The sequence below is a fragment of the Aquila chrysaetos genome, chromosome 7 (genome assembly GCF_900496995.4).
Source record: "Aquila chrysaetos chrysaetos chromosome 7, bAquChr1.4, whole genome shotgun sequence".
In the NCBI taxonomy this organism is placed as follows: Eukaryota; Metazoa; Chordata; class Aves; order Accipitriformes; family Accipitridae; genus Aquila; species Aquila chrysaetos.
The window spans coordinates 7,971,894-7,994,440 of record NC_044010.1 but is presented as its reverse complement, the minus strand read 5'-3'; the positions used below and the strand labels follow the sequence as shown (position 1 = coordinate 7,994,440).

The following is a 22,547-nucleotide window of genomic DNA, read 5'->3' as shown; positions in this document are numbered from 1 at the left end:
TGTTTTCTTTCACAGTTTTTGTGAGCAAAATTCTGACCAACATGTTTGTCTATTTCTGTCTCAAATTTCACTTACTCCTTTCTGTAGATGCGCAGCATCAAAGTGTCAACATTTAGATCCAAAAGCCATTCAAGAGTGCTGAGATGAAATGATTTCACTCCATAACTTGGCAAGTCACTTGCCTCTCCCAACTTCTATTTAACTGGGCAAATATTTGCTCTCTTGCATCACACCCAGGGTTTGAATAGCCACTTTGGGTCTGCAGCACCAGACTGAGAAGTGGAAAGCTGTCAGAGAAGTTAGATGCCTCTGGAAGTTTTTAAAGTCTCTGCTACCAGAGAAAGCATACATGGTGCTGGCATACACTGAAGGAGAAATTTTGAAAGACAGCAAGAATTAGGTTCCTATATGTCATTTATGTGTTTAAAGAACTACTACATTCACAGCATGCCCAGCTGCATTTCTAGTACTGGGATGATGAAACAGTTAATTGCACGGTATTTTGTAACTGTAACCATCTCACAGCAAAAATGAAATGTAGTTATACTCATTGTTACCACATGCCTTTTACTTTCTTGGACAAAACTGTTTTGTCTAACAAAAAAGACTCATGTGTACTACTTTTTTTTGTTTCAATTAGCTGCTGCTTCTCTCCATGGCTACCAGCATTTAGCTCAATATACACCACTGCTTTATCTTCAGCTTCATTCATTCGACAGACACTGAAGTAAAAAATACCAATTACTTTTGCTTTAACTGACATGACCCCTACTTCAGGCTAGATCTCTAAAAACATTTTGTCCTCCCCCTGCATGAAGAGACGATTTATGTGCAGGGTCTGAAAATGTTACCCAGTAAAACCGAAGTGATAATTTGTTTTCATTAGGTAAGGTTTTTAAAAGAAATAAACTATTTTTGGAGCACAAACTCCATTGACTTTCACTGGGATTTAGACAAAAAGGCATTTTGGGGGAATTCCACCTACAATGATTTTTCTGCTATGCTATAGAGTAATTATGAATTGGGGCGGGGGGGGGAGGGGAGACTGTAGGCATTCAAGAAAACAAACAAATGAACAAAAAAAAAAAAAGCCCCAGGAGATTTTCAAAGAAAACAAGCTGCATTTGGAATAGCTATTCTAAACAATTATTTATTTACTTGAAAGTTTTTGAATAACACATTCAAAATATATCATTTAAATCTGTCTCTTTCCACTTCTAAAAGAACAAATGCCTGCATCACAACAGCCACCAAAATTAGCCCACCAGAGATGGCAGGGATTGCACGAGCTGCAGACATTTTCCCTTCCTGGAGAGGCTGTTGCACAATTGGGGGAATGCATACAGAGAGCATTTCTTCCAGTGTCTGCCTCTGCTGGCAGAAAACCCCCAATGCCCTTCTGCTGCTTTCAGCTGAGGCTGGTTTTCCTGTAGCATAATGCCACAGTGGTGCCTTAGGACTGCTGAAAGCTCCCCAGGGAAGATACCCAGGTGTCTGAAATATATCATCATGCCTGCTTCAGTCTGTATCAGTTTTCAGGTAAGTGGCAGGCCCTGATCCTCTTCATTACCTCTTAAAAAAAACAAAACAAAACAAAGCAACAAACAAAACACAAAAAACCAACAACAAACTTAGAAATTAATCCCACTAGCATCACTCACCATCCATGTTTTGTGAGGTTTTGATGCATCTTGCAAGTTACTAACTTCATATGGCTGGCCGAGGCAGAGCAAAAAAAAAAAAACCAAAAAAACAACACACCTCTGGCTTGTTTAACATTTTAATTTCTTTGTTAAAAAGGGAAAATAATATTTATGCTCAGACTAGGACATTGCTGAATCTAAAGGTAACATCTGTGAAAAATTTAAGTGGGAAGCAGCATGTGTCTATCAGGAAATGAATGATTTGTAATAAATTTTGTTGCCAGGAGCTCAGACACACATTATACCTATTAATAGAACACTTATTTAAACATGGAATTAATTATTCTAAGCCACAATGTACGTACACTCCTTCTTAGATAATGGAACCTCCTTTGTAATCATCAGGTTTAAGTCCTCTCTACCCCATTTGCACTATCATTTTCATTAATCGAGTCTACTGATTGCTTGTATATGTGAGAACACTATTGTAAGTATGAGGGCCACATTACTCATTTCCATGTTTTACACTTTACGTGTGCAGCAGTCTGACACTGTAATGTTGCTGCTGAATATTTACTTGTGCAGTTTCTCAAAATAGCATGCTCTGACAGACAGCAGGGCTTGTCTATCTTTCCCTCCACAAGTGGGAAAGGACTACAGATGCCATTCCTGCAAAGCTACAGGTCATAGGAAATCTAACCCTAAAAGGCAAAGAGAATCCAAGCAAACAAACTTTGCGTTCACTGCTTGCCCTTGGATTTTTCAAAAACAAAGCTTCCATGTGAGATTCAGCAACTGACCCAAAGGGTAGTTTTATTCCTGTTTTTAAGGTTAACATTGCTGATATGCAGGGACTACACATAGTCCAGTGATAGGCAACTTCATCACCATCCAGTATTTTGTTAAGAGAAATCTCTAAATGCTGGCTCTCTTCTTATTTCAATCAGTAGCTAGCAATAAGTTCCTTTTTCTGTCTCATGAGATCCTTCCCCTCACCCTTCCCCAACTGCAAGAAAATAGTGGCTGGGAGGTGGGTGTTTTATTTCATTCTGTAGCAAATCTCTAAAGGAGAAGAGTGAATTGCTGTGCTCTTAGATATTTAGATTACTAAATCTGTCAAGATTTTGAACTTCCCAGGGGATGGCTTGTTTCATATTACTTTTTTTGTACAAGGCAAAAAGGCAAAGAATGAAGAGGACTTGATGTAGCTTAAGGAATCTAGGCATTACTGTAAATTAAAAAACCAAAACATAAATCTCACCTTTGCCACCGGCACATGTCCATTCTGAGGATGCAGCTAGCTTCTGGAAGAAGCAACTGCTTCAACCTAAGTCCACTAAGGGCTTTGAATTTGATGTTTTTGACAGACAGCCAAAGTAGTGATCAAAACACTGGAATGAAAGGGTTACAACCACCCAACGCTGTTTACTGGACCAGCTGCTGTTCCCATGTGCATAAACAGTAAAAAGGCCAGCAAGCCCTGAACTGTGCCACTTCCTTCCACCAGAGACCTTGGGATGGAGTCCTGCAAATGGTGAGGGGACGGAGCCCTGCCAGAATTTGGTTGGGAAGAAGTCTGACATACCACTGAGGTCCTTCTATCTGATACTCCCTACATACTATATGTATACGGACAACTAGACAGAAGAAAATCTACAGCAGCCATGCAAAAATCAGAATTTGGTTTTAACATATAATTAATTATTAGCTTTAAGTGCTAAATAAACATTATTATATATCATTCCATTTTTATCATGATAAGCCTGAAAATCTTTTCCCTCTCTCAACAGATACCCTTTCAGTCTTTTTTTTAAAGAAACATTTTTTGCCTGAAGTTCTTGTGTTTGGTCTGTAGCCAGAGGAAATTATTTTGGGAAAGTGTGAGGCCACATGGACAAGACATCCCTGGGAAACCGGACTAAAAAAAAAAAAAAAAGGAGTTGTCACTTGTCACTTCAGAAAAAAGATTGCTTTCCCTCCCCCTTTTCTTGCCCACTAGCATATCTTCAATATCTGGGTTGGGAGACAAACTCTAATAATTACCTTTTTTATTACATAAGAATGCACAGGATTTTCTCTCATAAGACAAAGCACCTTTGGAGGTAATTACCAAACAATCCAGACTACAATTTATCCATCATGGAGAGCTTAGCACCCACCATGTCACTCCTGTATATATAATCTGGTATTAACTTCACAGATGTTTTCATTCACAGAGGGTTTACTATGCATGGGAACAACCTGCATTAATATCCAGCTATCGAGATGACAGAAACTGCCCAGAGAAAGATGTCTTCCACATCCATCACTATATTGCAATTCTATCACAAAAGAGAATGAAGTTCTACAATCTGTCCAACCCATTTTAAAAAAAAGGGGGTGAGAGGAATCACGTGTCCCTGAAAAGTATTTGCAATTCCCCAGACTAAACACACAGCCCTTATATCACATCTTTGCCCCTAGCACATGTAGCATAGAGTTTCAGCTACAGTCACATACAGCGTAATTCAAATTTACCTTGGCTGTGCAAGATATCAGCTTTCAAGAACCATCTAAAGATTTAAGTGCTACTCAATCCTCTCCAGGGTTTTATAAACACTGTGCCTGGAAAATCTTCCTTCGTAGGCTATTTTAGACCAACAAGGAAGAAAAGTGCAGAACATTTGCATTTCTTACCTAAAAGACACAGAGTGGCTAGTAAGTCTTTCTGCAAGAAGGATCATCTTGACACCTCTTGGCGGCACCTCTGGCATTTGGTCACAAGGGAAAAGTCATCTTTTCCCTCTAGCCATTTACAGCAATTTGTTGTACAGGGGCTAGGAAATTGCAGTTCAGCGTAGATGAGAGAATCAGGATTTCAGAGATTAAATAGACAGGAAGAGTATGTCCAACATCATAATCTCTGACATGAAAGGGATTTACAGTGCAGGCAAGGAAAGCTGAAGGTACAAGATAGGCACTGGCATACGAGCATTTTACTCTTTCTACCTTTTTTCCTACACATGGCAAAAGGATTAAAACAAAGACCATTTCTAAGTCCCCTGAGGTGGTTCCCTAGTTACAGGCCTACATCCTCCCACAGTGAAGTGGCTTACAGGTGCCAAACTGAACGAGCCAATACAGCTGGGAAACAAGAAGGGAAAGGCTGCCCTGTTATCCCCAGTCCCCCAGCAACTGGGACACACGGTTCTGTCAGAGCAAGGCTCAGTGAGAAGCCAGGGTACACTCAGAGAAGTATAAAGCACTGTTTATTTTGCAACTGTGCCAACAATATTACATCATCCCCCTTACTAACAATATTATTTTGCCCCTAAATATCATTCCCTTACATGCTCAGTTTTGTGGTTCAGACTCAACAGTGAGCATCCATGTCTAGCATCCATGTCTACGTGTAACTGCACTACAGCTGCGATAGAAGCTCTGCAAATGCCCCAAATGGACAGAAGCCCAAGTAATTTTCTCTCTCATAAATGCTCATTGGTTTAACTATATTTTCAGTGACATTTTCATTACTGTAACAATTCCATAAACACATTTTTAAGATTATCGCTAGGGCTTTTCTTACACTAAGTGTTTGCATGTGGGTATTTTTGTGTATGTTCATTTTTAAAATAAACTTTCCAGTGTACTATTCCTTCTGACTGCCTGATGGTCAGGAATGACTGTCCTGCACAGAGTTTTTTCCCCTAAGAGCCTTTTCAGTAACATACAAAATTATATCTGGATTAATTAGTTGATTTAGTGCTTGTTTTGTCAGCTAGTACCCTACCTTAATCAGGCCTCTATACACGTCACCATGTACAAACGTAAACTTCAGGTTGAAATCACAATACATGGTGCAGGCCATTTCACAAGCCTGCAATTACGGATCCAATCAGGTGCCCTGCGCTTTGGTTCACAGACCAGGGTATTTCACCCAGACAGAAGTGGGTATTAAGTGAGGCCCACAGATTTTGTCTAGAAAAAAGACAGCCAAGAGTGTATGGTAGCAGTCCATAAAATCGTGACTGTTACAGGGGAAATTATGACTGCTCTTCATTGTCTCTTCCACACAAGAACTGGGAGACATAGCTGTTGTTCAAATTCAAATTCTTTGGGTGGCTCTGACAGAAATCAAGAAAAGTTAAAAGCATTTGGGAAAACCAAAATCTGTTTCAGAAATACATGCATGATGTGCTAGAAGCTATCTGGAAAAAACTGTTAAAGTTCTGCCAGTCATAACAATAGAAATGCTTCCTCACAGGTTTTTTTACTTAGGGGGACAAGTGGGACTCTAAGCAACAGGTGGCATTACAGAATTAGACTCAAGTCTCTAACAGGTGCAAACAAAACTTGACTTTCGAGAAAGAGTTTAAAAATGGCTAATCAGGTAGGAAGACTGTGCACAGCATGGAAAAAACATATGAGAAAGTTATGAGAGCAAGCTGCAGGAAGATAGCCATACTGCAATAGCCATACTTGGGATCAGTTAAGAACAAGAATGGCAAAAAACCATCTTACTGTCCAATTTACGTCTTGAAAATAATTGGACAAAAATCACCAGATTCTGATGAGCAAGCACTGAGTCCACAAAAAAAAAAGCCAGCAAGCCCCTTGATCCCAGATGTTCTGCTCATTGACAGACTGAGCAGGTAGTCCAGTAAGATATTTGGGAGGTCTCCACAGCAGCTAAAGCCCCTTTGTACATCAGGGCATGTATGAGCAGATCTGGCCTACATCTCCACAGTGCTTTTTAAAGAGATTTCCCTCCTCCCTGCTTTTCCCCCATTTAACCACTATTTCAGACATTTTAGGAAGTTAGTTCAGATTGTACTCCACTGTTGTTGAAAAATAATTCAAACACAATGCAAAAAACCAACAAGAACTTTTGAACATTCACTGCAGTCACTGGCAAGAGATCATTCTTAAAATATTTGAAAGTAGGTTGTGTTGTAATGGCAAATGCAACATTTTGTTTGTGGTCTCAGGTAGCACAAGGTATCTTTGTGATGCGTGCGAGAGAGAAAATGACAGCAACGACAATGGGGGGGAAGAGAGGGGAAGAGAGAGAGAAGGACAGAGGAAGATAGAGAAACAACAAGGAAAAAAAAATAGATGGACAGACCATTGGAATTACCAGCCTTTTTCCTAACATTTATTCAGTTCTCTCTTAACTACACATTCTAGACTTAGCGTTGCTTCTGTTTCTCTATGTTTGCTTACGCCCCATCTTCCTCTCCCTGTATTTTGTATCAAAAACTCTTCCACTCTGGGAAGAATTGTTGAAGAAATAAGTGCCCTTCTACAAGATCTCTACAAGCAGTCACACACATGCACACAGTAACTCTGAGCTGCGGCAGTTTATCATTTACTTTATTCTACAAAATGAGAGAGTATCAGACATTTCAGAAACAAATGCAGTGATTTTTTTTCTTTAATTGTTTACTACCTTCTGATACTGATCCTGAATTCCCATTTTACACATGGATTCCTCAAAATTCAGGGATTAATGTCATACATGAAACCCCTAGTTTTGCAGTATCCGATTCATCTACTGGAAGTCTTCACATTAGTTAAGACACAGGACTCATATACCAAGCCTGCTTTCTTCTCTTATTAAAAGCAGCAATGTGCCATCATTAGAATAAAACGTATTATCTAGAAGTCTAGTATTTTTCTCTCATAACATCTATTCTATTAATTTACCAGGGATATTAATCAAATTTGGGGGAGGGGGTGAAATTGTTTCAGGAAAAGGAAGGAAACTGAAAGGTAGGGGAGAGTCATTTAGAAATTGAAACAATATTCTTTTGGCTTCCCAGTTTTCTGGGATTTAGCTGATTTCTGCGACACTGAAAGATAACTTTAAGTGGATCAATGTTTCTGAAATATCTTACGATATAATTTGGAAAAGATCTTCAGCATATATTTTCTTTTTCCAAGCAACACATAACTATTAACAGCTCTATCAACAAGGAACGAGAAATATATAGACACGGCAGACTGGAAACATCAGCAGAAAATAACCATATAATTTTTAACAAAATTAATGCAAGCTAGTACTAGGGGAGGAAATAATCTGAAACATAAGGACTGAATACACGGGAAAACCTGGAAACAGTAATCCTGAATGATTCAGAAGTGAAAATAAATACTGAGAGTGTCTGGACAGTTTGTGGGAATAACTTAGCCTCTTATAGTTCAGAATCAACCACTGAACAGACTTTCAGCATTCAAAATTATTTAAGTAACTTTTTATGTGAGTATATTCCACTTTATGGACAGCACACGAATTCTTCATAGTCACAATGGCCTTAAATACTTGCTGTTCAAAGCATGTGATCAGTCATTTTAAATGTTTGATACTGATTCTCACACTGTCGGGATAACTCCCAGTGCAGCACATAAGTTTTTAAAGTTGGCTGTACAAATGTTCCAATGTAAACAAACAGACTAGTTGACATCCTTTTGCAAATAAAAAATTTATATGATAGCAAACTCTGTTGGTCCGAATTTTGACTTGTTTGCCTCTGCCGCTTTGCAATGTCCTTTTACATACTTCTGAAGGCTGTTAATGTTCCCTCTAAATTTTCTCTTTCAACTAAACAACACAAGCTCTCCTACATTTCCTTGTAGGTAAGAAGTCACAGATCTCTGATCATTCTTCTTGCTGTGTTCTGAAATCTCTGCTATTAGTGCACATATTTTTAGAAGCAGGGTGCCTGAAGCAGACCTTTTTCAGCACTGTGGAGAATACGAACATTTGCATACGTAGGAGGCCACCTTTTTGCAGAAACTGCCAGGCTCTAAAGGTACTGTGTGTTACGTGAAAAAATGTGAACAGAGAGAAGGTAGTAACCCAAATATTCAGATGGTGAAAGCCAGAATTGGTCTTTTTTCAGCTTAAAGAAAAGAATTTTCTTTCTCTGAATATCCATAATCTATGCTTTTATTTTATTCAACCTCTATTGTTAAGCACCAACTGAATGACAATTAATGAATAATTGATCAAAAGGAATGCACTGAACCCATTTCACTACTGTGCACATATCAATCAATGCCAGTTTCATTGGAAGTTGTTGAGCAAAAATTCAAATGCTCCACCTAAAGAATAGCAGGGTGTTTAATCCTTTGGGAGGTAAATTATGAGCTAGGAGCCACCCCTCTAATGACTCACTATTAAGCCATTCTGCATCAACCCAGTATAGGACAGCTACACATGTATATGCATACATAAAAATACACACACACAGCCCCCAATGCTAAATCAAATAATTACATGGAAACAACACTCAAAAACTCATATTTGTTCTTATAAAAGTCACAGATTCTTTCCTCATACACATTATAATTTATTCTCAATTGTCTTTAGGAATGTGGAAAATATTATGCCATGAAATGTTATTTGGGAGCATTGAGGAAGTTAAAGGTTTATGTTCAGTAAACGCCCTTGATCCTCCTTCTCTAGCCAGTGTTCGCAGTGCATATATTTTAAAATGACACGTTTAAATATAACTGCATTTCCATTTTACTTACTAACCAATCTACAGATCGTGACTGGTTCCCAACTCTCGTTTTTAAGTAAATAAATATGTATGCTGGAAGTACCTCCACTAGTCAGTTACACTTGGGATACACTGTTCACTTTCCTAAAGATCCAAAGTTCAGTCAAACAAGGGGAAAAAAAAAAAAAAAAAAAATCTCTTGAGGACCCTCCTATTTCCTGCTTCTCACAAGTCTGGAAAAAAATACGCTAAAGTAACATGAGCTCAGATTTGCACATGAGGACTTCTGTTTTGACTGACAAGAAACATTATATAGATATATTGATGTCAGCAGTTTTTGACAGGATTACTACAGAATCCAAATATTATATAGCAATTCTGACTGGATCAGTTTTACTTGCAGAGAATATATTGGTACTGTACACTGCCACTCCAAGATTTGCCCTTTTACTAGTTCGTTGTTTTTTTTTAATGTGAGAGGGCCATGAATTTGTTAGCAAAGTTTACAAAACATTTAGCAACTTCAGCATCCCGGCTAAGGCCCATTGCAGAGACCTTATTTACCAAAAAAAAAGGTACTCTCTAAAAAGAATAAAATTGATAAAAGTCAGCCATCTCTGAAGTACAGCCATATTTGAATCCTCAAGTTGTCATCTTGGAAAGCTGTGAACTTTTAAAAAAGTTATGAGAAAAATAATAGGATCAGCCAATTTCTGGAGTGCAATCTGACGTTGGCTCTGTCTTGCCTCTCTCTAGATTATTCCATAGTCAGAAGCTTTGATCAAGTCCACTTCTTTAGCTCTCATGAACTTCACCCTGAAATTTGATGTTCCAGAATCATAAAGTTGGCCTACAGAGACATGGTTGGAAAGGCCTGATGGAAACTGGTCCTTATCACAATGAGGCCTTGAACTGAACACCATGAAAAAACAAAATAAAATCACTTTTTGCTAACTGTTACCACACAGTGGTGATTGCTGTTACTGTACTACTTCACCACCTGCAGTATAGAGGGATAAAAAATTAAAATGTTTCTGCTGGGCAGAGGAAATGAGTTTGAGGGCAAGAACTGGAATAGAAAGTGTAATACAAAAAAACTGGAACAAATTTTAAAACAACCTTAAGCAAATTGTGCAAAATCTAAACTCTCTTTTTCTAGAAAATAGTGCATTACCTAGCCTTCAAGTTTCCTGCAACTTCGTCCCAGTTTCATTTCTTTCTTTGTTTACCATAATTACAGAAACACTAAAAAATTTCATTTCCTTCAGACAACCTGACTGTAATTTGAAAATATATCCTAATTCTCCAGCATGGAAACAGAATGACAATGTCTGTATAGTCTTCCAGCAGTGCAGCTTACCTTCTGAGATGCAAGTATCAGAACAGCTCAGCATATGACTACTCTGTCACGATTTTCTCGCTTCCATAAGACTAAGCAAAGAATTTAATATGAAAATGTTCTTCAGGAAAAATTATGGACAAAACCAGCTGATGGTTCCAAATCATTAACTAAGTACATGTGACAATGTCCTCCTCATCCAAAACCACACATCATAAAAGCCTGAGAAAAGCTGCAGTCATGGCATTTCCTCTGCCACCAGAAAAGTAGAGAATCCTGTGAGAAAGCTATTCCTATTTTTCCTGAATCAGATGGTACAAATAAGTATCTCTGACTTCAGCTGACTATCCAAACCAAAAACTGAACAAGGACTTGCCCCCAGAATTTCTCTGGAATGGTTAGATAAGATTTATCTGGCAAAATTGTGATAAACAATGGCACAGACACACAAATGCAGAATAGCAATTTTGTCAGCATTTTACACCAAATTCCTCTTCCCTGAATGGTTCTCTATTCAGAGTTACCTCACATTTGCTGCATGGTAAGAATATGCAGATAGGAGTTGCCAAACTGCAGCGGACTTGCCGAACAATCTACTTCCTTCCATAGTCAACTGTGTACGTCCAATAGTTCATTTCTAAAAACTTCTGGGAAGAATTGCTCTAGAATTGCTGCTGAGAAGCCTAATGGAGGTACAGAGAGCTGATTCCATTCATTTAGAAAAACTAAACAAAACACAACACACAAAAAACCAACCAAAACTGAACAAATAAAAAGCTTCTTTAATTCACATAAACTTTGTCTGAGGTCTGTGGGACAAAATGATTTTGGCTTAGCACTTATTCAAATGCTAACGGTAACATACAAACATTGAACTGTATGAGAAAACGTAACACTTGGACACTCCATCCAGTCCAACATGAATAGAAATAAATGCTTTAAGATATGAAGTGCCTTTGCATTTGGATGCAGCAGAAAGGCTTTCACATAACATGCTATGCTGAGAGCTGAAGCTTCAGTAGTTCAGCCTGCCTTTTTTTGTTGCAACTGCGTGAATGACAGATCCTAGCTAGAGTTCTTGTGCTTTTCTAAAATCAACAACCCTAAACTGAGCACTCACAGAAATAAAACAATGTCAAGTTCTCTGTAATTTTAAAAATTAGTCACAATGGGTTCTGACATGGAAATGGGAGTATAAGCAGTTGGATATACAGTCTAAAAGTATTCTAGTGCAAGAAAGCCACATTGTTAGATTAGTGACTTACAGCATAAGTCTACACAACTCCCATAGGAGAATATAGGGTCTGTATTAGATGCACTACTCTCCCTCTCCAGCAGTGCAAGCACACTGCTATTACAAAGGTAGGACAGTTCATAGAATCATAGAATCATTTAGGTTGGAAAAGACCTTCAAGATCATCGAGTCCAACCACCATCCATGCCCACTAAACCATGCTCTAAAGTGCCTTGTCTACGTGCTTTTTGAATACCTCCAGGGATGGTGACTCAACCACTTCCCTGGGCAGCCTATTCCAATGTCTGACAGCCCTCTCAGTAAAGAAATTTTTCCTAATATCTAACCTAAACCTCCCTTGCCACAACTTGAGGCCATTTCTTCTCATCCTATCTCCAGCCACCTGACAGAAGAGACCAGCACCCACCTCACTACAACCCCCCTTCAGGTAGTTGTAGAGAGCGATAAGGTCTCCCCTCAGCCTCCTCTTCTCTAAACTAAACAACCCCAGCTCCCTCAGCCGCTCCTCATAAGACTTGTGCTCCAGGCCCCTCACCAACTTGGTTGCCCTTCCCTGGACATGCTCCAACACCTCAATGTCTTTCCTGTAGTGAGGGGCCCAAAACTGAACACAGTACTCGAGGTGCGAGTTCCCACTGACACTTCATCCCACTGACACTAATATAACTGGTCTGCACTAGGAGAACAATTCTCTGATTAATCAGATGCAATATTATTGTCTTTTACAAAGGCTCCTTTTAATATCTAGGCCAAAAGGGGATCAGAGATGAGGAAAACAGCAAAATCCTTTCTGCAGGTTAGTTGGTAGGTTGCCACTGAAGTCTCTCCAAAAGACAAACACAAGTGAAAAACAAGCTTACCATTATCATCTTAAATGCAAAAGGTCTTGGCTAAGTAAGCGGTGAACTTACTCTCTTGTCATTGGTTTCTCTAGCATTACTGAATGCATTACAGTGCATTAATGAAGGCTACCTAAAGCTCTGGATAGAATTTAAAAAAATTGATCTAACTCCTCCAGTTTTAACATGAACAGGGGGACACCCTGAGAATGTATCCATTATGCAAAATGAGACAAGTTAATAAAACCAAAGAAATTATTATAAACTTCAAAGAGTTGTCTTAACTGAATTTCTACAGTTAAGAAAAGGCCTTTGTCCAGAATATAATACATAGAAATGATCATTTTCTATACATTCTTTCAAGGTAATGTTTTGAATGTTCACAAGAAGAGAGCTTTTTGCGGATGAAACACCACCGAAAAAAAAAAAGATCAAAGTATGAACTTGGGAATGCATGCAGAAATGCTGATGTGTCATGAAGCACTCAGTTTGTATTCCTTTTCTCCTCCTGGTGAACATGGGTGGCAAGCAAATTTCTTACTCGATAATAAACCAATACTTTGAAAAAGCTTAACACTGCTGAAATTTACTTGAGTGCTTTATCTGTTCACCAGCAATGTCAGAAAAACTTTTCATCCATACCAGAACTTCTTTTGTTCTAGCTGCTGCCCGGCAGTAATGATTTCAGTGGCTTTCTACGAAAGATCAGAGACACAAGCTGGACAGAGCACTCAAATGTCATCTTAATCATCATGCTCATGCAAACTCAGAAGACTTGTTTCCAGAGTTGACTGCTCTTTTAGAAGCTCATGAAAGTACTTTGGGAAAAAAAAAAAAAAAAAAAAAAAAAAAAAAAAAAAAAAAGGAAAGAAAACCAAAGAAGTCTATGAAATAACTGTGGTAGTTCTTAACTTACCTGAACTTAGCCTATGGTTCTTGGAAACAAGTTAGCATGGTTTAATATCTACACTAGAAGAGAGTAACGGAAACATTGAACTGTGAATGAAAATCAATAAAAGACCGATTACAACTTAATATATATTGAGAAAAATAATGGAATCGATGAAACACTTGCAAATGGCATTGAGGTGATAGGCTGTCTTTGCTAAACACTCCATAGGCCATACTCCGATCTATTACAGCAAAGTAAGAAGACTGAAAAAGATGGAAGGATTGAAATGCAGCTCCACTGAAATTTGTGTGAGCATTGCCAATCACGTCTGTGCTCACACTCCTGTTTTGCTATGGTACAACTGAGAGCAGAAGCTGGCTTGCTTCCTTTACCCCGTATTCTCAGGAGTTAGGATAAATAATACTGTGTCTCCCCCAACACTAAAATTTGATGCAATTTGAAGAAAATGTGGGTTGTTACTACAAGATGTGTTTCAGGTGTTCCCTGCAAAGTTTCCACATGTGTATTTCCAGAACATTTCATGCCCATTTTGAGTTTCAAAACAAATCTCAGTCATTAGACTTTAAAAATAATTTTGCCAATGACCAAATATGCAATAAAACTACTTTTTTCCCAGTCCTGAAGAAAAAATTTTATGATGTTTGGTATCAAATTCTTACGGTTTTCTCATGAATTACAAGTTACTTTCTCATAATACTAGGCAGTTTGAACATTAATGAAGAGAAACAATCTAATTTTCTGTCTCTATATGACTTCTTTGTGCAGAAGGGGAAAGAATTTATTAAGTATGTAAGTAAGGTGGCAAAAAATGTGTATTATTTCAAAACTGATTAATTGTGTAGTTGCAAAGTGAGCAATATCTGTGAAATAAGGCACAAGACCTATATGGTAGAGATGGATTAGAAAACATGAACATTTTAATTCAAATTCTGTTTCACTCCCTTTTCAACTTTAGTGTCACTGGACCGAATATTTCCTTTGATCAGAAATATATTTTCCCAAAGATGCTAAATTTCATTTGAAACAGAGCACAAATTATCTTTCTCAAATAAAAAACACAATGTAATCTTTTGGCAGAGAGATTTAAAAGAAAATATATTACAGCTGATATGTGTGCCACTTGGCTTCATCAAATAAACTTTCAGGAAACTTACTTAGAAGAAAAATACTCAAAACACACAGAGAATACATAATACTGCCACCAAGCACGTTCTGGTGGAACTGAAGACAAGTCTTAGTTAATCCTCAATCATACATTAAAAGTTAAGACTTCCATTTGTTATCTTGGTTATTTGTCAGAAATGCACAAACGCTAGATTTGAATACAGGGACAGTGTACCAACATTGCTCATCCCCTGGGTCAATGCCCCAATCTCCTAAATGCAGATAAAGTGAAACCCAGCTCATCTGAACTCTTATACAATATCACCTGAGAGAAAACTTACTCGATATTTTTGTACAATAACATAGGACCACAGGATAATTAGGGACCTCATAAGATCTCTAATCGAAACAATTCCCTGCATGAATGAGGATCAGCCATGAGGTCAGAACAGGCTGCTCAGGGCTTTATCCACTTGGTGCCTGAAAGCGTCCAAGGATGATGGAGCCTGCACAGCCTCACCAGACAACCAGCTCCACTGCCTGATTGCTCTTTCAGGGAAAAAGTTTTTCCTTCTATCCAGACACAACCTCCCTTCTTTCAACTTAGGTCTATTGTCCTACTACCACTGTGAAGAGTCCGGCTCCACCTTCTTATAACCTCCTCATAGGTACAGGAGGCTGCCGTTTGTTAGGTCCCCCCCAAACCAACTGTTGTCCAGGCTGAACAAGCCTGGTTCCTGCGGCCTCCCCTCAAAGTGCAAATGCTGCAGCCCTGAAGGTGATCTCGGTGGCCCTCCACTGAACTCGCTCCAGTTCATTGATACCTTTCTTGCACTGGGAGGCTCAACATTGGACATAGTCTTCTAAATATGGCCTAGTAAGTGCTGAGTAGAGGGGGATAATCATTTTCCTCAAGCTACTGGCTGTGCTGCTCTTATTACAGTCCAAGATACTGTCGTCCTCCTTTGCTGCCATAGCCTATTACTGGCTCACGTTCGGTTTGCTGTCTAGCAAGACTCTCCCATTGTTTTTAGCAGAACTGCTTCCCCAGCCAGTGAGTTCCCAGCCTTCGTATGTTCAGTTTGGCTTACGCTACATCATATACCTTCTAGAGAAACAGCCAGTCTAAGTTAACACTGCCAAGAGTCGCTCTGTTAAAGTATGTATCTTTTTTCTGGTTTGGTATGGTAAGCATCAACATCAGCTAGTGAATCCCAGTGGAAGTTCCAGAGCCGACACACAGATACAGGAATTCAGTAAATATAGGAGATAAATGATGCAATCGTAGGCTGGACTGATTGATCTAATACTAGCAGCTTTGGACTGCATTCCCCTTTCATTGGCGGACACAACACTAAACAGGATCAGCGCAGCCAAGACACACACAAAATGGCATTAGTTATGGCTACAGTATGTTCTGTATCAATTCTTTTCAGTTTGTTTTTTTTTTTTTTTTCAATTCTGCCTCTATCAGGTTATGTGCTAAAGAATGAACCTTGCCATACAGGAGGAAACATTGTTTGAGGTAGGCATGTATCTTTTAAATGTGCTCCCTCCACAAGCACATTCAAGCCTCGGTGTATACTTATCTGGAATGCAAGATCTGCACTTTCAAAATGTATCCTGATTTTGTATCCTGCATTGGATTGGTATACAGTGGTTTTGCAGCTGGACTGTCTGACTGGACCTAATCTATGGATGCAAATCTCAAAGGCAGTATCAGACAGATTCTCAGTATCATGCAGAGGAAACAAATTTAATTGAGCTGGCATTTTGAAAACTGTTCACTCTCTCCCCTTACTCTCCTCTCTAGGTTTGTGAGTCTTTACTGTAAAAAACAAACCCAGCAATGCTCTATAAAAACTGCAACACTGTCACATTTAATTCTTTAAAAGGCAAATTTGCTGGAAAGACTTTGGATAAAATTTCCAATGACGGGAAGCATGACAGAAGACAGAATGTTGCCTGAAACCATAGGTTAATAAAATATACTACTGGTCAAATGGAGAAATTGTTATTGTCTTTGGTCCTACGGTAAAATAAGATGAAAAGAAGGACATATTTGCATGAGGGTTGTGTAGCTTAACAGAAATTTACCTGCAGGCTGTTCAGAATATTTTTTTATCAACAAATGTCACAACGAAACTCTGAAATGTCTTCCTCTTTCTTCAATTACGGCATTTTTTAAATTATAGCTGAAATTTGGAAGAGTTAACTTTTACCTTATAAGGTTATTATTACCTGTATTATCCCACTTTACATTAGGAGGTCTCCCTCTAATTCTGTCTGGTTTGTGTTTAAAAAAATGTTGACATCTCAATCTTGATAGCTAATCTTCTGCCATCACCATGCTATCTAACTGTCTGGGGACCCTCCTCCTTTGATAATACCGCCTAACAGCAAGTAGCCACCTACCTGAGCTGTTGCTGTGATGCTACATAAATTGTGATTTATTTGCAAAGGTTCAACCTCCCAATCTACTCAGGGTGATTCTTTCTGCATCCACCCCCAATACATTCAGCCACATTATTTTAGCTCAGCTACATTCAGAGCAAACCGAAAGTAATCACTTAATTCCTTTATTGAACAAATGCAGGAATCTCGGCATATCTCCTTTTAAAAGACGTAGAGTGAAATGTCTGTCATTTGCATGGCTATAGTTTTAACCTGTGTTTTAAGGATGATGCCACCTCTGTTAATAATTGTTCTTCGCTATACACTTTGTATGCAGGAACAAATTTAATTTAATAGAAGACCCACTGAATAGCAAATGTGCATGGTTCCCAAAAGTGTGCTAAAATGATCTATCCAAGTCTAAGGTACTTTCATGAAGTTGATTCCCTTACTAACAGTTCTATTCTGCACTACAGGTGTAGCCCTACCATCAAGTAAAGCAAATACCTGATACAGATTTTGGAAAGCACAGGCTGCCTCAAACAGCTCTTGGAGCTCACTGCAAACCAATCTGGACATTTTGGGGCAAGAATGGAGCAAGAGGGCTAGAGCACTGAAGTGTCTCTTGAAAGAATAACTTTATTTTTAAAAGGCAGATGGAAACTGAAAGGTTGGACATCGCTCCTAGTCATAGGAACATGACAACCCTTTCTGCCATGTGTCCACATTGAATTTACTGTCCAGCCTGGCAGTGTGCCCTGAAATCCAGTCAATCTTGTAATGACCTAAATCAAATTTCCCATGGACATTTTGGTAAATTTTTCACCTACTAAAAATCACATTAGGGAAGGTAAGCAATGTAGTAACTAGAAAATCACAGGTCTGTGCCTAATGTTTTAGTCTCATCAGGTAATCTTCCTTAAATTGCATCATGGTGGTGCTTTAATATAGGTCTAATACTTTTTATCTATTTTTGTGTTGGTAGGTTTATTTAACACTTGTAAAGTACTTTAAGATTTCGAGAAGGAAAGAACTAAAGAAAAAACATCTTTAATTCTTCTCTTCTATAAGTGTAAAAAGGTAAGGCTACCTTTGAGTCTGCAGTACAGTAGCACACAAGATCAGTGCACACAACCAACAGAGTATGGAGGAGTTTCACTGAGCTGGCTTGAGTACTGACTCACTTCTGAGAAGTGAAGTGGCACTTAGCACCTGAAGTTTAGGGTTAAGAGCTTAAAAAAAAAAAAAGCTAGCTAGTCCTCTACATTTAAACTTTTGTTCCCAAGGAAAAAAGAGCCTGATCTTTAGAAGGTACTGAGTTTATAGAAGTGTCCACTGATTTTAAAAAGGGACCTACAGAAAGCTCAGCAATTTTGAGACAGTAAGAACAGTTTAACCATCAGATAAGGACGTGGGTACCTATTTAGCTCTAATTTCTGAAAATCTTGACCTAGATTTCTCCAAGTACAAAACCATCTTGTTTAGATGTTAATTCTGAGTAGAATTCTAGTTTATGTACATCATTTAATCAATTGAACCATTAGAAGGTGCCATAACTGAACTAATTACATAAACTTATTGCAGTAACTTGTACCTTTGCTTTCCCTATTCCCATGTTACCATTACTTCATGTAGCCTTCCTAAAAGCACACTGTAATCTCTTCAGAGCAGAAACCCATTTCTTAATGAGAACTGTAAAAATATATTGAGTGCTACATAAATGACAAAATAATGAAATAACATGACTTTTTTTCACAATTAGTTGCAATAATGTAAAAATTGCCCCATCCAACACCAACCTGATACCTGTAAGATATATTAGCAATTTAACCAGTCCTTTTCAGCTTGACAGTTCTAAATCTCGCAGAGGCACCAGGGTTATGCAGCTACTTCTGCCATATAACACTGACACCCAAGTTGATGGGTGCTTGATTTGTAAGCCTTTTTCTAAAAAGACAGAAACAAATAAAGTTGCATGCAACTAAGTATGTTCTGATCAACTCACTCAGTACTATTTTTTTTTCCCAAAATGCTCATTATAGTCAAGAGAAAAGGAGAAGAAAGATAAGGAAGTGAATGTTACTCTGAGTGCATCATAAGACTTAATAAGCACTCCCAACATAAATATCTTAGGACTTGAGACCTATTTACACTGATCATAGCATATCTATTCAGATCTCAAAATACAGACACAAAAGTCTAACACTGAGAGCAAATTCAGGATATTGATGGAAGTTCCCAGGTTCTATAAGCATCTCATACCTCCTTATCCAGTGACCAGTTTGGCCCTTTAGTGCAAGAAGCAGTATATATCATATCTCATCAGCATCACCTTCACTACAAACTTGCTTATCTCAACTCTATAAACTCAGGTTCTCATTCATTTTTCTGCCAAGTCCTCCCTGGATTTTAAATCAGGATGCACCTCCTCTAGCCTCTCCCTTGATTTCACACCACTGTCCTCCCCCTTCTGTTCTATCTTTCTGGCTTTCTCCACTCACTAATGTTCCAATATGACACAGGTTTTACTCATGTATTATGGTAAATAATATAGGCCCAGATGCCTCATGCAGGGACATGTGCAAATACAGAATTAGTGTATTCCAGATGGGTACAACTGCCTGTTTCACCTGCAGGAGCCAGTGTCTGGACACTGTGCCATCTGCTCTCCTGTGCCCTGAAAGCAATGAATGAGTTAAAATGAACAATGAATAATTTTACACAGAAACCACCAGGAATGCGTATTCCTACTGGTTTGTCTTTTTGGCTACGTTTGCCTTTTGAGAATACCAGTTGGGAAAATTGTTTAGAACTCAGACACAGGGAACAATAAAACTGCTCAGTTTGTGTGTAGATGGAACATGTTACAGCTGCGTCAAGGAAAAGCTGGGTAGTTCAGCACAACAGAAACTTAGGAGGATTCCGGAGCTGAGATCTAGTAGACATTTGGAATATAAAGGAAGTTCAATCCCTGAGTAAACAGACAACTTCGAGGATCAAGGGGCTGCTTCTTCATAGCTATCACTTCTTAGTGATAGAAAAGAGAAACACCAGCCTTTCTGATAACCACTTTGCATTATTACCTCACTGCTGTAAAAATCCTTCCAAAAGACAAAGTGAGACCTAGTAGCATTATAACTGTAACTGGAATAATTCAAAGATTCAGAGAAACAGAGTAGAAAATCTTTACTTAATTAAATATTTAAAGAAAAAACAACAACAAATATATCCAACACTATTCCTCCTGTAAATGCCACCCAGCTTGCTTCTTCTGCCTCTCTCTGTCCCCAAAGAGCAAAAACCTACCCTACAATGCCTTCTGAAGGCTGTCTGCCTGCTATCCTCTCTGCCCACCTACCGTAGGGAGCAGCTCCTCCCACCTGCACATAAAAGCCAAGTGCATGCTACCAGCAGCAGATCAGAGCACTTTCTCAGTCCTCCACTGTTCTGAGCCAGTGATCTTCTCTCCTTGGATCTTGTATACTCAAGGTAAGCTTACTGCTACTTCAGGTTTCTGTTCTAACCAGCTATTGTGAGGAAGTCTTAATGTGAACTCTAGCACTGCCTTGCTGGGTGGTGCTGGCTTCTCCCCCCCCCCCCCCCCCCCTTTTTTTTTTTTTCAGATGTAGTGTCATCTGACATTTAAGTTAGTAACAGTCTGTTGTTCTAGCAATGAAATAACAACAGATCTTGCTGGGAAACACTGTGTGGCTGGGAAAAGTTCTTCTCTCCCTTTCTGATTGATTTTGAAGAGATTAGTGTATACCCAGACCAATTCTAACAATTTATTATCCCTCTTAGTAGTCTCCCTCTCAGTCCAAAGTTATCAAAAAGCTACACTCTAAAGCTTCCTTAAATTCTGGTTGAGGAAAAAAAAAAACAAAAAAAACAGCTTAGTGGTAATTTAAGGAAGGAATTGTTTTTTATTACTGTTATTATTATTGACTAGCCAGATTGAGCTGATCTTGGGACTGAAGTGCATCTTCACAGGTTTCACTGCCTTTAAAAAAAGTGGGATGGAACTTAAGCCCTCACAGAAGCACAGTAATAATGCTGATGGAATTCACTGGTACCAAATATGCTTAAAATACACATTTCACAAGCAAAGTTCTGTTTCTTGGAACAACAGACCTTGTGTGTCTATGAAATTTCTATATCAGCTTGAATTATATTTTATCTACAGTTTGCCTACATAGGCATTTCTAATACTAGAGGAAGGAATAGTTAAGTGCCTCAGAGACAGCTACTGAACAGTTGAAACATGAAAAAGTGGTTTGAAAACTATATCTGCATCCCTTCTATTCATGTATCCATCCTCACAGAGATGAATCTATTAGTGATTAGTACCAGTTTCTCATGTTGTGCAAGTCAGTGCACTTCCAACACAAAGTCACCTGTTTAAAGAAATTCCATCATAGAAATCCTAATCCTAGAATGCCTCTCTCCAGTGCTCAGAGAGGAGGCAAAGCATGAACTACCAAAAGCAAGCAGTGAATGCTGTCTGTAAATTTTTTGTTTCTACTCTATGTAATACATCCTGCAGTTAGAGAGTAATATTTTCTTCTTGATAGCCAAACAGTTCTCTAAATTGACTCTTTTTTGTTCTTTCCCCAAATAAAAAGTCTTTTCTAAAAAAGAATTATGTCCACGTATAGCTGTACTCACATTAGTTGAAACATTTTAAGCTATAGTACTGTATAACAACTGCAGAACTCTGCTCAAAGTGCCCTATTCTGCATACTGTATCTAAGATTTTTTCTGTATTTTACATGTTATCTATTGTAACTAATGGGGAAAAGAAAACACTGCCTTCAGCTATTTGCCTGGAAGATTACATAAGTATCTTTAAAAAAAATCCAAACAAACCAAACAAAAACCCAAAAACCCAAAAACCCAAAAACCCAAAAAACAAATGGAACTATTCAAAAACAAAGTACAGTGCTTTCTATAGCAGGCTTACAGTAAAACTATTTTTGCATCCAGGTAATCCATATAAATTGCCCATAGAAGACACGAATAGAGCCCAATGGTTTTCATCATAACTGGCATTCTCTCTCTGAGCTACAAAATTTTATTCCTTAGTTAACATCTGATTTTTATAGCAAACCTCCCTTCCCTCTCCAAAAACACCCCTCTTGTAAAACACAGATATGTGATTTTAAGTGTAATGCATACAGAATTTAGGTCTACAATCTGGCAGTAAAGCCTCACTGGTCACACAGAATTTTACTCTATCAGATAAATCAAAATTTCTAACAGAACAATTTTCAAGCAAAAAAAATTTTTTTTAAGTGCATTTGCCACAGGAAATTTGTACACAGCAAAATACCTTTTATTAAAGCCTGTTGTGAAATGCAATGTTTTGGCATTTGAAAAATGGATTGCAGGACGTATTAAGAAAACTCTATTCAAAGGAATGCGTCTAATTTAGATCAGAATCTCCTCTGAGCAATTTCTCTCTTAGGCTGAGTAGGTAATTCAGCTTAGCATCACTTTGCAGCAGGGGATGAAGGGAAACTGCACCCAGCAGGTCTCCAAGAGAACTTGGATGTCTAGGAATGCATTTATTGACTTCT

At 38.4% G+C, this 22,547-nt stretch overlaps 1 protein-coding gene and 1 long non-coding RNA gene across 6 annotated transcripts in view; one reads left to right on the top strand and one right to left on the bottom strand.

The window, feature by feature from the left end:
• The window catches only part of LOC115343694, a 216,492-nt gene that overhangs the window by 137,491 nt on the left and 56,454 nt on the right, over nt 1–22,547 (bottom strand). The window lies entirely within an intron of this gene.
• COL8A1 (collagen type VIII alpha 1 chain) overlaps nt 20,357–22,547 on the top strand; it is a 93,898-nt gene continuing 91,707 nt past the window's right edge. For 3 of the 5 annotated variants that reach the window (XM_030019972.1, XM_041124886.1, XM_030019971.1), the window contains exon 1: nt 20,372–20,460. The gene's annotated coding sequence lies outside the window, so the exon portion shown is untranslated. Of the gene's footprint in view, nt 20,461–22,547 lie in introns of all 5 variants that reach the window. The other 2 variants (XM_030019970.1, XM_030019973.1) reach the window with 2 other exon arrangements.